General features: G+C 28.9%; 1 protein-coding gene across 1 annotated transcript in view; it reads right to left on the bottom strand.

Annotated features, from left to right (window-relative positions):
• sn (fascin domain-containing protein singed) overlaps positions 1-17,650 on the bottom strand; it is a 236,816-nt gene extending 219,166 nt beyond the window's left edge. The window contains exon 1 of the mRNA XM_075375947.1: positions 17,494-17,650. The gene's annotated coding sequence lies outside the window, so the exon portion shown is untranslated. The remainder of the gene's footprint in view (positions 1-17,493) is intronic.
• Between the last annotated feature and the right edge of the window lie 712 nt (positions 17,651-18,362).

Below are 18,362 nucleotides of genomic sequence, written 5' to 3' on the forward strand. Positions count from 1 at the left end.
TAAACTATTAACTAACAAAAAAAAATAAAAAAAAGTTATCTACTTAATGATAAAAATAATTTGTTTAAAAGTTAATTAATTTAAAATTGATTAAATTATTTTAATGGATTTTTAAATAAATATTTTGTTCAAATTTCAATTAAACCAATAAAAATATAAAACACTGGATTTTATTATAGATGCATTCTATACGACCTTGAGTTCATTTCTTAGAATATTTATAATCCAGTCGACGGAACCACATCTTCAGTGTCGCTTGCAGTTTCATAACTAATTTTAGCATTCAAGGGGATAACAAACATTTGATCAACTTTATTACCTATATTCTTTACTCCAGAAGTCGTTTTTAGTTTTTATAACATACTTCCAACGTTTCAGCATTTATAGAACCAAAATTTATCAGCGAGACTAGTTAATTCTTTCTTTCTTGTTGTTTATGTATCAGCATATTTGCCAGGCTGATGCCTCAGTAATGTGAAATCACTTCATCTCTCACAATCATTAGCAAGCCTGTCATGGAACGCTCGTTGTCTTGATAATGGTTCTGCCAATATCAGGAGTGACTTGTATCTCCGTTAGATCGCCTACAACTGTACGGCATTTAACATGTAGTTATTTAATAACATTGTTGTGCGATTAATATTTCAATCTGATTACAAATACATTTAATAAAAATTTGGTAAATTAGATAAAAAGATTGCCATTCCTATAGTTTTAATAAAGGGCCAAAGTAAAGGTATAATTTTGAAGCATCTTAACACAGGATTTTCATTTTTTTGAATTCCGATGCTTGGAAAATTTTAACACTTACCCCTTTACAGGGACTGGCTATAGTATAGTTTAATGAAGTTGTAATTCTTTTTTTTTACCGAATCCAAACAATCATTTTTGTGATTGTCAGACGACGATAACCTCTCTCTAACTGTTTGTTCTTAAAATTTAAAAATCTTTAGAAAACAAGAACGTTCTTAATAGTATTGATTATTTTTCGTTTTTCACTGAAGGAAAGATTTTAATTAATTTTATGCTCTATGCAAATGCCGTTAAAAGTTAAGTAACGCCATGCCAGCTATTTTACTGAAAATTATAGTGAATAAATTGAGCTGATATGATACGAAAAACTGAATTGATTGAATTTTAAAAATTATATTAAAAGATCTTGTTCAAAAAGGTGTAGTTGTTGATTTTTAATTAAACTATTTTACTGTATATTTTATCGTTGTACAGAAACGATATTAATATATGTAAATTTTGACATTTTATTTGTAATTATAAAACAATAATATGCAAATAAGCCTTCAACCAGTGTTATTAGCGTACAATGAAAAATCAATCATTTTCGACTAGGTTAGCCCAGTTACGACTAAATACTTCCGTTTCTTTGTTAATTAAAACGGACTTCTTTCATTTATTATACTACATTCCTTTAAAAAAGAAGTATTTGTGACCAGTAGTAGATAACAGAATTTTTTTTTTGTATGCAACTGCCTCGTTCTTTTTTTTCCTCGCAGCTATATTGTCGAACTTTTTTTATTTGTTAGGAAAAAAAGACATGTAGCGCCATTATATTCTGCATAGTATACTACTCACTTTTTAAATGTTCAAGTGACATTTGGCATAATATCCTATCACTTATACATTGGCCCTTTTTTTTAAAAAAAGCCATGAAAAACATTTGCATGCGAAAAACCTTTTTGTCAACAAATGTTTAATTTATCTTAAATATATCGGTAAAAATGTTAAATTTAGGAACCAGAGATATCTTCTGAAATGTGGAATAATAACATTACTTAAAAAAAAAATCACTTTCGGCATGCCGGAAGGCGGAGGTTGATTTCACCGGTGCTAAGTAGGAGATAAAAAACATTTCCACCTTAAAAATTACTTAAACCTTCAAATTTAAACAAAACGTCAATGGTTGTAAGTGGTGGTTCACTTGTTTAGCATACAAGCCCCATCTTACAATTGCAGCAACATTTTGGTAATCCCTAGCCGTAAGGGTTGGTCATATCAAAAATTGTTTTAGATAATGTTAGAGGACTAACGATCACTTTAAACCGATTCGATAATGTGCCTATTAAGGGAAGTATGATTTTTTTGTCTTCGAAACCTCATTTTTTTCAACCCTTGGGCCAATGGTTGGTGATAACAGAAACGTTTACGTAGATAAGTTTCAGGCCTTTACCCAAAGAATAGTAGGAAATTCAATATTTTACTTAATAAGAAAGTTATAGCGATATTATGTTTTTTCGAAAAAATTCTCATGGTTCGAGTTTGCCCATTAACGAACTCGATCTAGATTTTGGTTCGTTATATTTTACGTATCAATTTGAAAAAGATTGGCGCAAAATTACGGCAGTTATTGTGCCTACAAGAAAGTGAAATATATATATTTTATAATTTTGAACTGATTGTGGTTTTGGGGGTCTGGAGGATGTGAAACCCAAATATATGTCGAAAGTTTTCGGAAGTTGAATCATGGTATCCACCACAATAAGTAGCTTTCTTATGAAATCTAAAACTAATTAATAATAAAACTAATTAATTATCTATATACTCCGGTATTCTTTGATTCGTAGTTAACACATTCCTGTTCATTTTTACCTTTACTCTTGCTTACCGGATCACATTTAATCTAAAAACCGTATTGGTTCATAAATTGTTCCATCTTTACATAAATACGGTGGAGAGGGCCTGAACTCTAGACCTCTCCTGTGGTTTACATCTCTTACATTAAAAAACAATCAAAAAAATTATATATGAAACTTTGTAACTTCAACAAAACTTAAAACTATTCAATTAATTTTACAGATACATTACAGGTCTCCCACTGATGTCTGCGCAAAGAGTGATCTATTATAAGCGATTTTCAAAAACATAGTTTTATAAAACATACAAGCCAATTGTTATAATGATGTAACCGGCGTGCTATTTATAGATTCATTTAATTAATTTTGTTTATATTAATCTTTCATATTGTCCTACACGATACACGGTTAGCTGTATTCCTGAACAGAGCTACATGTATGAACATTAATTACTCATAAACAAACAATTTAATTTATGATCATTTATTACGAATTACATTTGAATCATGGACAAGAGTTTAGTAAAACTATTTATGCGCTTCTAATCACCCCATTATATATCTTTATTGGCGGTTTTCGTTATTACTTTTTCTGTACATTTTTGAAAATGATTTTCCACAGTTTCGCGTAGTTATTTAATATTAATGTATTAGTTGACAGGTATAAAAAAATGTCGAGAAGAGAGATTTATAATTTATATGGATGAAACTTACGTTTCAACGTCAACGTCATCCAAAAATCGGGGAAGGACTGAAACATTGAGGGAGTTCATCCACCAATTTTCAAATGTGAGAGACAATGTAGCCGAAAAAAAGAAGGTTTTGTTTCAGATGCTGCACTTACGTGAAGCATATGTGATTATTATTAGAAGGGTTAATTTAATATTAATAATAGATGACTACCTTGAAAATATAAATTAAAGGAATTTCGAAAAGCCGGTTACAGAAAAACTCTGTATAAAAAAATTTCATCTATGCCAATACATAAATAGAAACGTAGGAGTATTTAAAAAAAAAGTTTACTTCCATTAATCCAAGTATTAAATCCGGTTAAAAATTATTCTCTTGGACAGCATTTTACGAGAATAGATTATTCAATTCTCAGGACCGTCAGCTTATCAGCCTGACTTGAACCCGATTGAGATAATTTGTAGATACAGTTAGAATACTTGAACGAAATCAAATTTTCAGGGGGTGAAGAATATTATCCCTTCCCCTGAAGTAATGTTTCAAAATTTCCAAATGGTAAAATTATTTCTTTTCAATTAAAAGATTCCCATATTCAGGCATTCAACATAATGTAATTTTTGTCAACAATCTACGGTTTAGCTGTTGTTTGTTTAATGAATCTTTTTCTTTATGGTTATTTTAATGTTATAACACATCTAAAACATCTGAAGTATCAAACTGTCAGATATTTTCTCTGAAAGTAATGTTGTTTTTATCATACAGACCGTTTTTGGTGCAAAAAGAGTAAAACGTTCGATTGTATTTTATAAACTTTCCAATAAGTTTAGTATACTATTATGCTACAATTTACCTTGAACAGTGGAAAAAAGGAACGCAAAACCATTTCATTCCTAATTTTCACCAGTAACCCAAGTGATGGGATGCTTTTACTTCCTTGTACAAAGTAAAGGAAGTATTGTGATCACGAATAATTTTGGTTCTCAGATTTCAACGGAAGTATCCGCGTTGACCATCCCTCAATCCATTTTGACTAGTTTTGGCGTGACGCCTGTACGTACGTATCTCGCACAACTCAAAAACAATTAGACGTAGAATGTTGAAATTTTGGATTTAAAACTGGTGTAACATCTAGTTGTGCACGTCTCCTTTTGATTGCAATCAACTAGACTAAAGCCTGAAATCCAAAAAAATTGGATTTCCGACTTTTTCTTAACTACAGTAATAAGCCCTCATTGAGAACTTTTCAACGATATATCATGTGGTATTTACACTCATTGGTTTCAGAGTTATAGTCGTATACAATTTTAATTAATGAAATATTTAGATCTTATAAGGGGAAAGAAAATCGGTTGGAATCAGACTTCATCTCCTTTTTTTTATTTAAATATAATGATTTATTAATAATTATTAACCTCTGGTTGTAAAACAATTTTTACGATAAATAATAATTCTATAATAACAATAAAAAAAAGAAAAAATATCAGAAGTTAGTAATGAAATAAGATTTTATACTTTTCATTTAAAAAAAAAATGTGTGTATGAAATTTAACGTAGAAGGAAGTCATGTGGTGTTCACATCAGATTTCTTACTATTGAGAAGGATTATACCAATTTTAAGAATGACGAGTCTTATTCAGAGTATACTACTTACCGTTTGGTACATCTTCCATACACAAGCTTAAAGTCGGGCTCAATTACATCCAACTGTATATTATTTCTAACAAAAAGTATATTACACCCATACACAAGCTTTTAAAAAATCTAATAAAATCAGTACCCTTACACCAGAACTTGCCAGATCAAACTTTACGATTTAAACTACTACAATGACTCCTACAACATATTTTAAAAAGTTTGTGTTAGAACCCAATACTTTCAGAATATCAGAATATTGAGCACACGAAAAAAAATCACAAGCAGCTTTTTTCATCATGAAATAGTTCCCTCTCTTAAGCCTACATACAATAAACAAGAAAGTAGAATGACATTAATTCTAAATTATGTTGAAAATCATTTTTAACATTTCAGTGTAAATTTGTCAGTCACACATAATTTGAAACATTTATAGTACATTTATACGGTATAACAATGTATATATGTGTGAATAAACCACGTAATCTATAAAATATAGAGTAATTTTAATGGTATTTTATAAATTGACAGTTAAAACTCCCTTTTTATTGCTGTATATCCTATCTTCTTAAAAGACAAAATCATAGACTGTAACGAGTTCCCATGACAAGTGACAGTGACGGTCCAAGTAATAAACATTAGTGTCACTACTGACAGTATCCGTTCTAATAATAAACTGTCGGCCATGATTTACGATAAAAAATAATAAAAAACTTAAAAAGCGAGTTATGATATTTTGTTCGAAAAAATCGCGCAAAATGTGGTGTTTTTATTTCCTTTTTAGTTTTAATTTCTACTTATAAAAATATAAACGGTGAAAATAAAACTCATACATAATAATACAATATTTGATTAGTCTTATTTCAAAGTTAGGCTAAATAAAGCACAAGGGGGAAAAATATTAAAAGAAATTTCATTGACTATGATGATGATTTCTGTATTCTAAATCGAGTGAATAAATAGGATCCAATGTATCTGATTAAATTTAAAACATCTGATGTGAATACCACATGACTTCCTCGAACGTCTATTAAATTACATATACACATTTTTTTTAAAATGAAAAGTACATAAAATTGTATTTCATTAATAACTTCTGATATTTTTTTCATATATTTTTTTTTTATTGTTAATATTGAATTATTATTTATTGTAAAACTTTTTTTACAATGAGAGGTTAATAATTATTAATAAATCAGTATATTTAAATTAAAGCTAAAAAAAGGAGATGAAGTCTGATTAGAACCGATGTGCCTTCCCCTTGTAAGATCCTAATATTTCATTAATTAAAATTTTATTTCGTTATAAGTCTGGAACCGATAAAAATAAGTACCACTTATATAGTTGAAAAGTTCTCAATGAGAGCTTTGCAGTTAAGAAAGAGTCCAAAATCCAAATTTTGGTGCAGTCGATTGCAATCAAAAGGGAAGGTGCACAACTAGTTGTTACACAGTCCTAATTTCAAAATTTCAACATCCTACGACTAATCGTTTTATGAGTTATGTGAATACATACCTGTGTATAGATGTCATGAAACTAGTAAAAATGGATTCAGGGATGGTCAAAATGGATATTTCCGTTGAAATCTGAAAACCGACATTTTTCGCGATCACAATACTTTCTTTACTTCGTACAAGGAAGTAAAAATTCGGAGTTCTGATGTTACTGAGCGCCAAATGCTCAGAGTTGTAACGTTTCATGGAATACATACTGAAAAAGTAATACATTACTGAAAAAATGGAATACATTAATGAAAAAGTAATGTTAAATTAATTAAAAATATATACAGAAAATTTGGCAAAAATAACTAAATAAATTTTTATCCAAAAACTTTCTAAATTTAATACGCTTCAGAGCTCTAAAGCTATGTTCCAAGAAGGAAAGTATAGGTAATCAATTAAAAAAGGGGTATGAGTTTTTTTGACATTTGTCGACGTTTGATAACCCAGGAACCCCCCCCCCCCCAAAAAAAAATGGGTACATACATATTTTTAAGTACATGGGTTGGGCGTGAATGAAGCTTTTGATTGGATACACCAATTTCGAAGAAATTTTGTACCAAGACTCGCGTATATGGGGTCAATATTTCCAGGGGTAGGGTTAATAATTATTTCGGGTTAAGTTTCTCAAAATTTAGAAAACATAACCCCACTTTACATTAAGCTCAGTATATGCCTGCGTAGCATAACTTTTTTTTTAATTTTGCTCCAAAATTCTCTCTTCGAAAAATTCCAAAAATCGAAAAAAGGAATTTTTTATTTATTTACTATATATTTATGTTGAAATTTTAGATTGGACTACTGTAATAGTTGTGCACCTCCCCTTTTGATTCAATCGACTGGAGCGAAAGTGTCCAAAAAAGGCCGAAATCCAAAAATATTGGATTTTGGACACTTTCTTAACTGCAGTAATATGCCCTCATAGAGAGCTTTTCAATGATATATCATAAAAGGTAATTATGTTTTAATGGTTCCAGAGTTATAGCCAAATAAATTTTTAATTAATGAAAAATTTGGATCTTACAAGGGAAAGGCATATCGGTTCTAATCAGACTTCATCTCCTTTTTTTTAACTTTAATTTAAATATATTGATTTATTAATAATTATTAACCTCTCATTGTAAAAAACGTTTTACAATAAATAATAATTCAATATTAACAATAAAAATAAAAAATATGAAAAAAATATCATTAGTTATTATGAAATAATATTTTATGTACTTCTCATTTAAAAAAAAAAAAATGTGTATATGTAATTTAATAGACGTACAAGTCATGGTGGTGTCTACATCACATTTTTCTAAAATTAGAGAACTTCGTTATGAAGAATGAGATCAGTTTGGAAGATCAAACCTGAAGAAATTTTGCACTGAACTTAGACTTCTCTGATCAAAGAGGATTATTCTGTACTTAATTAAATGCAATCAATTTCTTACAGAGCTGCTGTCTGCGATTGAAAAAGAAAGCTGTAAATCGATACATGAATTATTTTTTAAATTAAAAAAAATCCTGCTGAAATAAATGAAATTGACTTCATACAACATTTAAAGCACAATATAAATAATTATCTATTGTCGATTGAACACAACCCACAAAGGAAATGGAACAAAATAACAAAATTAATAGGTGTTTATTTTACTAATAAGTAAGAAATTAATCAATTTATGAGAAGTTTCAACTTAAGGATAAGTGGCATTTTATAAATATTTGTTATTACTGTGTGAATGAAAACTTCGGCGAAATAAGTTAAAGCTTTAACAAAATGTATTCAGATAGATAATTGTTTCAACGATGACTAACAACGTTCACACGCGCACACCTACTCTCTCTCTCCCTCTATATATATATATAATTACATATTATTATAATATATATACATATAGTTAACATTAAAATAAAATAATTGTGTGTATGTGTAAAACAATAAAAAAGGGTAAAATTATTTTTTTAAACTGTGTTTTACATTTAACATTATCCTCATATCTTGGATCCCTAAAAAATTTTTCAAAATTACCACAAAGGATTTATTTAATAAATAAGGAAGAAAATCTTTACGAAGTAATATGAAGAGAAAAACTGCTTCACCAGCAAACAATTGTTAACAGAATGGGACCACAACGTAAGGTGCTAACAGCTAATTATTATATAAATTCAAGAAAAACACAACTAACATAAAGGGTAACTAACCAATTTCTGTAGGTAAGAACTATAAGCAGCAAACATAATTAATAATATGGGGTTATCCCTTTAACAAAGAATAAATGATACGAAAATAATACAAATAACCAACCAATAATTAGTAAAATGAACTAAGGAAAAATCATAAATAATTTACAATTAAGTATACATATGTTTGTTTATGTGTAAAGACACACAAAATATATAATACATGTAAATTATAAGTAAAGTAGGAAGCAATGTAGAGAACTCCTACAAACAAATCGACGGACACCAAAAATATATTCAGACATAATTTTAATAGATTAAAAAGATTTCAAATCAATGTTGATCAAATTATTAATCAAAAATACAGCGATTTTGTGTTAGTTTTAACCAAACGTCGCAATTGTTCATTAATATACGGTACAAATTCAAGGAGAATATTATCAGATATCGGCAGTTATCCAAGGGGCAGAGCAATATTGAAACTTCATCTGATTACACACGAGCATCTACATACCTGGTATACCCTGAACGTAAGTGACAGACCAAATTATTCATCCGAAAGAGAACATTCCGCTTTTCAAGTTTCCGGTTTTAAGATACAGGAATTATTAGATATACGCTGAGAATATCAGTGAGGCCTTTAATTTGTGTAAACATATATAAACAATTGCGCCAAAAATTAAACAAGAAAAAGAGACAATATGTTTTCTTTGCTATTATTTAAAATAAACTTATTAAAGAAAGATTGAAGTATAAATAAAAACACAGTTATCATCCTTGATTATAAAATAAACAAAACGAAAAGGGGATGATGATGATGACGAAGACAGATTTATGATTCTATCAACAACCCCTTCTTTTTTAGAACGATTGATAGAGGGTGGAACTAATCGTAGATACAGTTCGCCAGACACCCCACCCATCCGCCCACACCTCGATGTCAAGGTCATGAATAAGGCTGTGTATGGCAGTACAATATAGTGCTACTCAAAAGAAAAGTATGAACCTACAACACACATAAAACTATCACCGTAGGTCCGTTAGTACATTCTACTCTTATGAATAGGGCGAGGAGGAATAGAACACCCTTCATTCTAGTGGGGATTAAATTCTATCGATTTTTAAAACAATATTACATAAAATCTACTCTTGTTTGAGTACATGCTTCGTTACGAAATAAATAAGAACGGGTTTTTTTTTGTTCGTCGGGAGAGTCGTAAATAAAAAAATATTTTCTAATATTTCAATGAAGTTACAAAATAATGTATAACATAAAGAAAAACGTACTACCTAACACAGTGACAGCAAAAAACACATTATTCAAACTACGTTTAATTTGCCTTTTCAGCAATCTTTATACAATCATGAAACTAAATACCCAAGTTAAGATTGACATTTAAGGTCAAATTCGTAAATGACTACGAGAAAACGTACGAGTAGAGAAAAATATATTTTTTTTTTCATATGATACTACTTTGTTCGTAATAATTGTTTTTCATAAAGGAATTAAAAAAATTACATCATAAAAGAAAAGAGCTAACAAAATATGACATTTTTAAGAAAAAATGTTTTGCTTGCATAAATTTACTTGAAAATTTATAAAGTTAGGCCCAATATTAAATATAAATAATGTTTTACTAGATGATAAGGAGTGCCAAACACTATTTTATCAATTAAATTTTTTACTGCTTGGATCCTCACAATAAAGAGAAGGGGTATATTTTAATATTTTTTTTAACGTATCCTTCTTTTTTTCTTGGTTGCATGTGAAAAAACGTTTCACATGTTTTAGCATACAAGTCCCATCTTATTACAATTCCAGCAATATTTTGGTCATCCCTTGCCATTACGAGGTGTTCATATCAAAAATTGTTCAGTCAAAAGTTTTAGGTAATGTTTAGAGGACTAACGACCACTTTCGACCGATTCGATACTGTGCCTATTAAGTGAAGTATGATTATTTTTTTGTTTTCGAAACCCCATTTTCCAACCTCCTGTGCCAATGATTGGTGATATCAAAAAATCTACTTAAATAAGTTTTAGACCCTTATCCAAAAAAATGATAGGAATTTTAAACGAATTCGATATTTTTCTTAATACGAAAGTTATAGCGATATTTTATTCTCTCGAAAAAGCCCCCCCTCCCCATGGTCTGAGTTTGGGCGTTAATGAACTCGACAAGAGATTTTGGGACGAGTTAGTTGTTAGGAACAATTTGAAAGTGACCGGCGCAAAATTACGGCAGTTATTGTGCCAACAGGAAAGTGAAATAAATATATATATATATATATATATATATATACAAGGCATTGCGTTAAAATATAAATTCTAACTAGTCAGATTCGAAATCTTTCATTACAGAGCCTTGCTTCTACAAATGAACTACTCTGTCACCAACAAAAATATTTCAACAACAGTTTTAAATTATTTTTACAAGATTTTGATAATAAAATAATGATGTATTTCTTTTCGAAACGTAATTTTAGAGATGAGACTTAACTATTATCATTATCATATACCTGCATCCTACGTGAATAGAAATGATTCAAGTTTAATAATATGGTCTAAAACCGTTTAATAGTCGACGAAGATAGAAAAGTTACTTGTACCTAGTTTTCACAACTGATGGATAAAGATCTTAATACAACCCTAGCGCTTACCAAAAAAATATTATATGAAATGATTTGTACCTAATGATATTTTTAACCCCAGATTTTTTAACGACGACATAACGTGAACATTAAAGGACACAAATAAAATAACTTATTAAACGCCAGCAATATAAAAAAAGAATTACTTTTTAAAAAAAACTTACTTACTTTTTAAAATTACTTTTTTTTTAACTTTTTTAAAAAATTACTTTTTAAAATGTAGACTACGAAAAACTGATGAAAAAATTACAACCCCCAACAAATTTTGAATTATAAAAAATAATGAAAATTTAAAGAAAACAATGAATAATAAACCAGAAAATAAATAAATAATTTAGCGAATATATTTTGTCCTGAACTATTCTTATAGACAATTTTATTGTTTATTTATTTATTTACAAGTCGAACGACCTGTTTCAAGGATAGCAAGTATTAAACTATTTTTTTTTTTTTTTTGCTTTTTTCTATTTGAACGAATGTTAGTTATATAAGGTTCTACGTTCTTTATACAAGAAATTATCCTGTATTAAGAAACCAGAATATTACTGACTATTACGATTTACGCATTTCTGATGAAATTTTATAAATTGAATTATTTTACAATGGGTGGAACACGTCAGTCTTACAAGTACTAGAAATTCACAATTTTAACGATTTTATGATCAATGATTATCAAATAACATCTATTTGTAAGAGAAAAATAAACCTTGTTCAATTGATAACTTTCTTTCTTTCTTTTTTCCTGTTTAGCCTCCGGTAACTACCGTTTAGATAATTCTTCAGAGGATGAATGAGGATGATATGTATGAGTGTAGATGAAGTGTAGTCTTGTACATTCTCAGTTCGACCATTTCTGAGATGTGTGGTTAATTGAAACCCAACCACCAAAGAACACCGGTATCCACGATCTAGTATTCAAATCCATGTAAAAATAACTGGCTTTACTAGGACTTGAACGGTGTAACTCTCGACTTCCAAATCAGCTGATTTGGGAAGACGCGTTAACCAGTAGACCAACCCGGTGGGTTCAATTGATAACTTAAAACGAAAAAAAATTAACTCCAGTACTTTTGTAAAGACTCGCTAAGTGTCAAGGCAACGAACAAACGGAAGTTCAGAGAATCAAACTTGATTTAACTTCAATCTGATAATACTAGTATAATGTATTTCATGACAAATAGAGATAATTGTTTTTTATATCATGATTTTCAGTATTACTTACGTCACTTCTAATTTAATTATTTATTACGTTATATTAATTGCTGTTTCAGAAAGTATATGTGTAAATTATATATATATAAATATATATATCCCGTCCCGTGTACGTTTTCTCCAACAGAAATGGATATTTTTATCGCCCAAAAATAATTCATAAGTCTCCAAGATAATTTATAATAAGTTGAATACATCTTTTTGTAACAAATTCAATTAAAAATAGCAAAAAAAAAAATGAAAAATAAAATTTGAAAACAGCAGCATATGAAGAAACGTACGGAAAATTCTTGTAAAAATCACTTAGCAAAACAATAAAAAATATTAAATGAATACAAACAATAACTTATGTACAAAGTCGAAAGTAACAGAAATGGGAGTGTAACAGGCTCCTCCTAAAAATAACAGTAACAGAAAATACACTAAATTCTTAAAAAATAAAACAAACTTCTCCAAATTTTAAATACATTTTAATTTTTTAGAAGAAACATACCGTCTTTTCTGTCTAAATCTAGATGAAATGCCACGAAACGAACATAGTAAAGTAGAATGCGGTACACTGTCACAGAACAGTAATTATTCACGGGACAAATTCGTATATATATGACATGAGGTATGTATTATATGAGAAATACATGCGGTAACTTTTCTTTTTTTTAAGGACGGAAAAACCCACCGGGTTGGTCTAGTGGTGAATAAGCTGATTTCGAAGTCGAGAGTTCCAACATTCAAATCCTAGTAAAGGTAGTTACTTTTATAAGGATTTGAATACTAGATCGTGGATACCGGTGTTCTTTGATGGTTGGGTTTCAATTAAGCACACACATCTCAGAAATGGTTAAACTGAGATTGTACAAGACTACACTTCACTTACACTCATACATAAGACTACACTTCACTTACACTCATACATATCATCTTCTGATGTAATATATGACTGTGATTCCCGGAGGCTAAACAGGAAATAAAAAGGAAAACAGAAAACGGCTTTTGCGTTATCAACGTCCGGAACAAACATAGTAAAATATTACAAAAGAAAACATATTTCAATAATTATTAAACAGACGAATGCAGATGCACGGCCTTAAAAAATAACAAGATATTCGATAGTATCTTCGTTCTATTTCCTAGAATATCGTGGACAGTCCACAAGGATGTGGTGTTATTGTTAGTTGGCAATCGTAGTTAACACAAACTGGTGCATCGATCTGATTCATTAGGTATCCACGTGTAAGATTAACCTGTTATACTATACACTACTCAAACGCAAACTATAAAGGAAAACATTTTCAAGGCGATCATATTATACCGATTATTTCCCTATTAATATATTAGCTTATTTTAGAAAAAACTTGTTAAATCACAGATTTTTTCACGCTGTCATCAGCTGATTTTAAACAAAACAGGAGTGATTAGAATGGAGAATACAACCTTAAAATCTGTTAGCGCAAGTTTCCGTAGCGGCATCAACTCGTTTTCGCCTATAAGTTTTCTATTTTTTTTTATTGTATTGTTTTTGTATTTATATGGGCGTTTTTATTTAATTTTTAATACTGAATATTTCAAATTTAGTTTTTTACAACACATATATTGTGTTCGGGCGATGATAACGTTTGTAATTGAACCAAAAAGAAATTGACACGCGTATCACGGTTGCTGAAAAGACAGTCAAACGCGTTAATGGCCGTTAATATTAATTTATCATTTAATGAATGCAGGACAGTACACGATATAGCACAATCCATTTGTGATGAATACTCATTAGTATTATGAAACGAAAATTTTAATTTTCATAATTTACAAGTGAGTTAATAAATTATCATTTCTTTATAATAAAAATAACATCATATGATTTTGTCATATTTTAACTATCACTTGATTCGTAAAACAAATAGCAAATAAACCTCTCTCCCCCTAAAAAAAGTCTGCAATTACTTTTTGATGATAAAGATTCACGGTACTGTATGCAGTACTGTGAATATCATCAATTTTTTTTCTCTTTTTTGATATTTTTTAATTCATTATCTTTTTAAATAATGCCTTTAAAAGTATTAATTAAGTGCTGTTAATAAAACTTCCTGATATGAAATGAAGATTAATGTTTAAATTTAAGTATCTTAACAATAATTAAAATTGTAGCATATTTTATCACACGATAACAGCTGATTTGAAAACAACAGTTTTATTAAAATGACACTTATCAATTAAAGTACAACTATATCTAACATTAAATGTATATTAAAAATTGTAACGAATAAATACTTAGTAATGTCGATAAATAATATTGAATACTTAGACGCTGTGTAATGTGCAAACACTCTTTATTGCAATTGTACAACGAATTTCTAAGAATTTTATCAGTATTTTATCAAACGGCTCAACCCGAATGACCACTTCACGGGGTAATTATTCTAAAATTCAGTCAATCGTAAAATCTGAGAAGAATTTATTTACTGGGAAATAATTTTTTTAAAAGAAAAAGACAGATTACAACGCTCATAAACCACTAATAAACGTATTGAAAAAACAGCACTGTGTTATTTAACCACATTAAGTTATGGAAACCGGTTCATTAAACGCGCATTCGGCCGCTGGCATTTCATCCTTACATGACATGATTCTCCACTATGTTACTTCCTAAAAAATTCCGGGTACTGTGGAATCATCTTTTGTATATAGGGATGCAATAAAGCGTCTTACTTTAAAATCCCCTTCCTCTCCTGTAATACTGCTATTTTACATAACCTACGTAGTAAGATTACCGCACAGTTTATTGAAAGATTGAAAAAATTTCATTATAATTTACTTTTGTTTAAAATAAAACTATTTTTCTTACAATATTCATTTTTTCTGCAACATAAAAATTGAATTTAAAACTAAAGTTTTTATTACATAATACCCAGTCAGAACCTATAGGTCGATGCTTGCATCACCTAATCAATTCCTTGGATACGAGATACATTCAATTTTTTTCCTGGGCGCACAACGAAGTGTCGTCATCAGCGCCCGGACATGATATTTATATAGTAAATAAATAAATAAATAAATATTAACAATTAAAATTTAAATCCCAGTGATATAAAAACACGGCATATGACGTATGCAAAAAGCGAAATAAAACCACAATGAAATATATTCGTTCCCATTGCCAAACCTGATATTTTTTTCAGGCGTTCAATAATAGATCTATTTGAAAGGTTTCCTTTTTCGATAATTTTTAAAACCATCTAAGATAAGATCCATCTAGATGATAGTTCTGTGAGCATTTTTATTCCTAACTGATTTAATGATGCTGGCATATCTGAACAAAATACATTTTTAGTGTTATCATAATAATCCAAGTAAACTGCTGAAAATCATCACAGAAACTCATTGATAACAACTGGCGGAGGGATACAAGGAAGAGAACCGTGTGTTAATAAATTTTTATGTAGAGCCTTATGAAATCCTAGCCCCTTGAAAGCGATGACTTATCATTTAGGGTTACGGCAAATGTTAAAATTTTAGGGTAAATAGGTAAAAAGATAAGGATCTAAACTGTGAAAGTTGAAATTTAAAACCATTGTTAAAATGCGATTAAGAATGCGAAAAGCAAAAATCCAGTCAAAGTAAGTAATTAGAAATCACTTTAAAACCCTCTGTAAATCCATAGGATTTTTTCTCCCCAAACATACAAATAGTTGTAAACAAACGGTAATTTCGTTTCCATAAAAAATTATTACGAAACATTTTTCCGATTAAATTTTAAAGGAAAAAGATAAGAAATTAAATCAAACGTAGCAACAAAATTAATCAATCCAAAACAAGGGGTGGAAGTTCTATGCAAAGGTAGATACAACAAATAATTCAGCTTTCTGTTAAGAAAAATGTTTTTTCAACTTAGAAAAAAAAATCATTAGGTCATAGTTAAAGAATATTAACTACTCTATTAACTTTAAAGCAATTATAAATTAAACAAGCCGGAAATTTTAATTTGTCCAATCAATAGCTTCAAGATTAATCACAAATAAATAAACAAACGTTGTTCATTTATTGTACTGGTTTAATTAATATCTGAACATAAATTTAACAAACACAAGATTAAAAATATTAATAATGAGAACACATAACAATTTATATTGAAATATCCATATCCAGGTTTTAATTATTTTTTACATATCCTTTTTATTTTCATTTAAAAAGATTATGACTGAAAGAAACTAACGAAATAAATTGCTCAAAAAAAAGTTAATTATTCCAGAAGCCCTAAAAAACGAATCTGAGCGATATGCCAATATTTCCATTATATTATTTATATTTTATTATTTAAATAATGATTATTAGTAGATTCTTTCAGGTGGAAAAAACATTACCGATCTTACTACAACGGAAAAGTGATCATCAAAAAGAAATAATTAAAACTTTAACAATGAGTTTGTGAATGAAACTAGATAATATAACAAACACAAAAAAAATCCTAGATTACTCTTTATTTATTCATATTTATTAATAACACGGGCAAAAATGAACTCTTGTATATTAAGTTTCCAAGATCATAATACCGACTACGTAGTAAGATCATAACCGATCTTGCTACAACGGATAAGTGATCATCAAAAAAAAAATGTTAAAACTTTAACAATGAGTTTGTAAATTAAACTAAGTTAGATAATATACTTAAAACACAAAATAAAAGATTCCTAAAATACTCTTTATTTATTAAAAATACGGGCAAAAATCATGTAAGTATCGAGCTACGACATTACCAGCATTAAATTTGTAATATATGTTACGTACGATCAAAAAAAAGTAGTAATACATCACTTCCTAAGGATATATGAAAACACAGGCTACAACCCCATTGATACTTTGTGCAGAGGAACGCTGGAGTAACATAACGTATGTAAACCAATAAATAAAAAGACAACATTATAAAACGAACGACACATAAAAACTACGTTATGTACATTTAAAGGGATCTCGATAATTAAAAAAAAAATCTATATAAATAAAAAGAAATAAGTTAATACCAACCAAAGTGAATCTACAACATAAAACAATTTTTATATTAACTTACCGTTAATGCAGGTATAAAACCGAACAGAGAAGCGTAAGACTTATCACCACCAAAAGACACACAACACTGGCTTCTACCGGCAGACAAACATCAGGGATGTACACAAACAGGCTGCCATTTTCCCTGCTCGTCACAAAAAATTCCCTCTTATTTAGAAGAGAACGAAATGTAATACTGTTCATTACGGATAGCTTTCAAATAATAAATTTCTTTTAATTAACTGACGGAATTGTATTTGCATTTAAGATGTTTATTATAGTTGTAATAGTAATTTAATTTCTGTACTCTTAATTAATAATTAAAGAAGACATAGTTTATTATTTTGAACTCTTATATATTAAGTTTCTATTAATTACATTCAATGTCACTTACATCTTCGTTAACAAAGTGTATTCGTATATATTCAACGATCCACTTAATACTGTGTTACGCATAAAATCTTATCAGATTACAGCATTAGTTTTAAACGAAAATTACACACATCTAGAAATGTTTTAATCTATAATAGGATTAATGTATTTAATAAAACAATTAAAAAAATGATTTTGAGACGATACATTGAATCGTTATATTCATGGACTTCAGTATAATTGTAAAAGTAAATTCAAACGTAATTGAACTATAACATTTCATAAATAAAAATCCAAAAGTTTGGGACGTTTTCCCTCAATTAATATTTCCTTGTAGTCAAATTTAAAAAGTATAATATTTTTTTTTTAATCTGTTGCTTAACTGATACTAGGCAAGGTGAAAGATATACAACATTTTTTATTAACGCGGTAAAAAGACTCACAATTAAAACTGTATATTTAATTTTTAAATCAGTACTAGTTCAGTTTTAATATAAAAATATTTAGCCTAAATTAAAA

The sequence above is a fragment of the Lycorma delicatula genome, chromosome 9, assembly GCF_047948215.1.
Source record: "Lycorma delicatula isolate Av1 chromosome 9, ASM4794821v1, whole genome shotgun sequence".
Classification (NCBI taxonomy): Eukaryota; Metazoa; Arthropoda; class Insecta; order Hemiptera; family Fulgoridae; genus Lycorma; species Lycorma delicatula.